The sequence below is a fragment of the Cottoperca gobio genome, chromosome 24 (assembly GCF_900634415.1).
Source record: "Cottoperca gobio chromosome 24, fCotGob3.1, whole genome shotgun sequence".
In the NCBI taxonomy this organism is placed as follows: domain Eukaryota; kingdom Metazoa; phylum Chordata; class Actinopteri; order Perciformes; family Bovichtidae; genus Cottoperca; species Cottoperca gobio.
Window position 1 is genome coordinate 16,287,781 of NC_041378.1, and position 5,683 is coordinate 16,293,463.

General features: G+C 37.9%; 1 long non-coding RNA gene across 1 annotated transcript; it reads left to right on the plus strand.

Annotated features, from left to right (window-relative positions):
* The first annotated feature begins 1,716 nt into the window (after positions 1 to 1,716).
* On the plus strand, positions 1,717 to 4,734 carry LOC115003927 (uncharacterized). The gene is made up of 3 exons (XR_003831718.1): positions 1,717 to 1,765; positions 3,010 to 3,199; positions 4,447 to 4,734. It is a non-coding gene; the product is annotated as an uncharacterized LOC115003927 (long non-coding RNA).
* The last annotated feature ends 949 nt before the right edge of the window (positions 4,735 to 5,683 follow it).

Consider the following 5,683-nt stretch of genomic DNA (forward strand, 5'->3'; position numbering starts at 1 on the left):
ACATTCCAATAGCTGAGCAGTGAAAGTGTCAGATTGTCCTCCATGCAAATAGGACTGAAAGAGGAAGAGAGGGTTTGTGAATGGGTCTATCTTTTCTCCCTGATGGAAAAAAACATTGTAAGGAAATCGGGGAAGGTTTTGGGAAGAAGTTAGTCAGGGAGGACTGAGAGTTACCCAGACAGTGCTTAATTCATGCATACAAGGGACATAATGTGACAGTAATGCAATTTGTTCTGGGCCAAAAGCCCAGACGCACTAATCTAACAGTTACAGGCTTGATTTGTCTTTCTACCCCTCCCCTCAGGCCGCCGTGCATTAAAGAGGCCTTTTTACTCTCCTCGCCAGGTTGGAGGACGGTGCCCTTATTAGATGTGACTGCATGATAATGAAACGGCGTAATGCAATGTCAGAGCAGTTGACACGACACAAAAGGCTAAGGCTGGTGAAATTCCAAATCAGCTCAAAATGTCACAGTTCTCACCTTGGGTCTGAATCACAGCCGCGAACAGATTAGTTCTCCGCATCGATGTCAACCTCAAGGATGCCTCTCCTCTTTGGTCTGTCTCAGAAAGTCACTCTGACTCTTGACTCACTCCCCTCTTCTCTCTTCTCTCTTCTCTCTCCTTGACATTATTATAACATGAGCTGTGACCTAAAGGCAAAGCACTAGACATTTAATAGGTGAAATAGTTGCCACGAGTAACCAACTTGCTATTCTTGATGCTCTAATTTTGTTCTTAATCTTTATTTGAAAAAAGCGCACATTTGCCTCCTTTCCTCGCAAGCTAATTTGTTAATTTCCTCCATATATATATATATATATATTTATATATCATATATATATATATATATTTATATATATATACATATATATATATATATATATATCATATATATATATATATATATATATATATATATATATATATATATATATATATCATATATATATCATATATATATATATATATATATATATATATATATATATATCATATATATATATATATATATATATATATATATATATAATTATATATATGTATATATATATATATATATATATATTTAAGCAATAGCTCACGACGGTTCGCGGAGGGTCAACAACCCCCTTAACTGTGCTATAATGAGCATATATCACGGTCTGAAGTGAGCTATTGCTTTTATAAAACGGTTACCAAGTGTGGCAATATGAAAGAAAAATACACACTCCAATTTAAATAGTTTTTATTATTAAATAATGATGTTCAAAATAAAATAGTCCCTCCGTTGCCTTCTGCACAAAACATAGTGCGAGGTGGTTGCTATGCAACAACACTAACAGCTAGCGAACACATTAGACAGACAACGTTGATGATTATTTGCTCTACCTGCTCTTCACGTAGCTCTGCATGTCGTCTTTTAGGGGCTTTCTTCTCTGGAGATAGGCACTGATCAATCCACTCCTCCAGAGTAAAGCTTTGTAACTTTGTTTCCCTTTAACACCGAATGTGTCGGCGATTGCAAGCAACGTTTTGGATTACCGTAACTGTGTCATAGTTTGCGCAATCGCAAATATTTCAACGGTTTCTGAAATCTGAGACTCTGCGCTTTTCAGCATATATTGAGTCATTACGGTAACTTCACTTACGGCCCTACCGGAAGCCCGCGAAAGAGCGCCTTTGTTCTGAGCGAATACACACACATAGCGCTGGAGAAACACAAACAACACCGCTGAAATATAGAGCCGGAAAACAGCGGATTTAATTAAAATGGAAACAAGACGGTATGTAAATCAACACTTGTATTGCGTGGTGACTTGTTTAGAACAGTGTACCAAGTCTGTAAGGTTGTACTAGGTGTGTAATTGTACTTAATCAATTAACTAACGGACGTAATTTACGTAATTAATTAATTTATCATATATATATATATATATATATATATATATATATATATATATATATATATATATATATATATATATCATATATATATATGATGCTAGTAATTTTATGAAGATATGGTTGCAGAATGCAGGACTTTTACTCGTAATAAAGTATTTATACTGTTGTATTGTTTTACTTACTTATATACAGTGCACATTAATAGATATTTCTGTAAATGTGCTAGTTTAGCCATAATACAAAAGACACATGCAATACATTCAAACAGAAACAGCACAAATGGTCATATAGCAAAGCACATTTCCTAAGAACATGTGAAATACTTTAAAACAAGGACATAAAATACACAAAGCATAAATATACTTCTTCTACCACTGGTAATACTGTAAACCAGTTAGCCAGGCATGCAAACAATGAGAGCTTAAGTTACAGCAGAGACACAGACTGGTTAATCTATTCCTTACACAAAAGCTTAAAAAGAGAAACTCTTAAGATGCAGAGTGTTTGTTTTACTAAAGCCCTATGCATACTGTTTCAACATTTGGAGGACTGCACAGTGTGGCAGGCATGCCATGACTTTATTATGTTTGCTAATCTATGATTGGACAATCGCTGTTCGGGGGAGGGTTTCTACAAACGGTCAGCTCTATGAATTTATGATCAATAAATCTGTGCATGTCAAGTCCAAGCTAAATATTGTCCACTCTATTAACAAGAGCAGGCAGAGCGCACTGATGAACAGAGACCACATACACGGTGTTTCTGTAATGCAGTTAGAACTTTTTCTCTGTTCAATAGTTGAAAAAGCTCCCAGAGGAACTGGTGCAGTAAGAGATGTAAGCAATTTGCAATAGTTCAACATCCCTTTTGCTGTATTACAAATATGTGTCTTCTTGAGTTTGCCTAAGGGATGAATTTAGCATGTAGATACCCCCCCCCCTCCCTTCCACAATGAAAACCCTGCAGAGAAAACTGTGTAATATGCTAATATGGGATCTTTGTGATGATCATGCTGAAGTAATAACCAGACAGTTCAACATGAACACCAGTTCACTTTCTGACTGCTCTGATATAATAGAATATCATGTTATTACAGCACTTGAGCATGCTCTGTTTATTTCAGTTCACCCTCAGACCCAATCCATGTCCTCGGTCTCGATGCAGCAGTATACATCACACCTCATTAAATACCAAATCTGGATCTGGGTTTTTTGTCTGGCTCCACTTCTGTGCCCGGGCTTTCTACATTGAAGCAGAACAAAAGACATATCACAAGTCTACAGCAGTGCCTTCACCGGCCCACTGGTTTCAGGGTAAGAGTCATGACAACATGTTTTTTGAGTGGAGAAAACAGCCCTAGCACTCCTGCTTTTCATAAGCTGGAAAGTTATTATGTTATGTCATAGAAGCGGTGGTCTTTTACAGAGGGGAGAGCGTTCAAACAAAACCAGATATCCTAATACATAAAACAGCATTGACAGTACGACCTTTCTATTCCTTTCATAAGTGAAACTATAGCTTGTTTTAAGGTATATTAATGCTTTTGTACGTTACTAACAAAGCATGTTGTACAGTATGCTAGCCATACACAAAGATGTTCAGCAGCTTTTATACATTTTTAACAGAAAGCTTGCGGCTGAAGATCATACCGAGTAATATTTCAAAGAAAAGGTAAAAAAGGGGGATGCATAACAACTACAAAGAGATGCAAACGACTACAGAAAGATGCAAACAACTACAAAGAGATGCAAACGACTACAAAAAGATGCAAAGCACATACATCATTTAAGATGCAAAATGACCACAGAGAAATTCAAAACAACCAGAGACACAAAACTATAAACATCAAAGCTGCGTTATAAAACAGGCGGCAGAATTCTCTACCTAATAAATGATGAAATTGCTGAAAGAATTTACTACGAGATTCATTCGAGCAGAAGTGAGATTGAGCATCCCTCACACCCACGATGGCCATTAAATGAGGCTTCAATTGCATTTATTTAACATCCGCCAGAGAAGTCGCTTCAGAGAAAACAGGACACTCTCCTCCCTTTATATCCTGACACGCTTCTACTTACTGCTGTTAATGCGACCGCTACCTACACCTGGAGCCAAAACAACTCTCTCTTCTTGTAAATGTCCTGTCATGTCTCAATAAAGCTGTGAGGAACATTTGTGTAAAAGTCCCATTTGACTGAATGATAAACTCCAATATAAAAGTAGAATAGAGACATTTCAAAGCAATGACCTAAAGGAAGTGTGCGATGGCATGAACGTGAATAATATGTCACCATCTATTGGTTTAATGATTTTGATTCAAATTCAGAGCTTTCAAATAGACTAAATAATTGTATTTTTTTGTTTTAACGATGAACATGATTTTACAAATGTGCATATTGATTTGTTTGATATGTTGAGTGACCTCTTACCTACATCGGTGCCCAATCTGTCACATCCATGTTATGTAAAATGTGATATTAGAAAGAGGCCTGGGCCTGAAAGGATCACTGGCACATTTTAGTTTTATGATACAAATCTTTTTATCTCATCACTTACCCAGCACAAGGTCCCGAAACTGTGGAAGGACCGCTGTACCCGTGGTCAAGAACTAACCCCCTAAAACGAGCTCAATGACCTGAGGCTCTGACCTCAATAGTGATGAAGGCTTTTGAGACGGTGGTCAAACAAATCCTGACTGATAAGATTCACGGCCGGCTCGCCCGGATGCATTGTGCATAACGGGCTAATAAAGGGGGGGATGATGCTGCTACTACTTAACTTAATTATCTGTACAAGCATCTGGAGTGCACACAAACTGATGTAAGGCTTTTATTACAATCAAACAAAAACATTTTAGCTAGTAAACGACTGTCCACTTTAATCTTGATGCAGGTATGGTGAAGTTGGAACTGGACTTTTTAACACCCCCCCCCCCCCCCCCCCCCCCCCCCACCCACAGGCAGTCAGAAGTAGTGGTGCTCCATCCCTCCCATCCACAGGCTCAGCCCAGGGTGTGTCCTGTGCCCATTATTGTATTCTATATACTAATCAGTCTGCTCCAGGATGGATCAATCGATCGTGGGCCGGTTGTGAAAGACTAAGTGGTGTAACAACCACTTCCTGAAGTTAAATGTCCTCAAAACTAAAAGGTATGGCCATGGACTTCAGGAAAACCTCCCACTCAATATTCCCAACTATAATTATTGCTCACTTGTTGAGAGACGGTAGAGTACAAGTACCCGGGAGCAGTGATCGACAAGAACTTGAACCATGACCTCAACACTTCTGCAATCTGACAAAAAGGGCCTGAAGAGACTTTACTTTTATACTTTTAATGTGGACAAGACACTGCTGGTTTTATTTTACAAATCTGTTATTGAGTCATTTTTAACCTTTTGTTTGATTTGTTGGTATGGGAACCTTAAAGTTCAAAACAAAAATTGTTAAAATAACCAGAAGAAAATAGCTGTTTTTAGCAGATATCTACGTCGGAAAGGTTTTGCGGAAGGCACGGTCAATCTTAGCCAGCCCGGCCACCCACTCTTGGAGGAATTTGTTTTTCTCTATTCTGGAATGAGGTCCATAGTAAAACAGTTTAACAGTTTAAAATGTTCCTTTGTTCCAATAAATGCAAAGTAAAGTGCAATAATTGCAGCTTGATTTGCACTGAACTTTGACAGCACTGCTCAGCAGCACTGACTCATGGCTACCATTCCAAAGGTTTGATACAAATATGCATCTTTTCTTTATTTGGTTGTTTGCTGTAAATGTTTTTTAATTAACATCACATGTCCTCT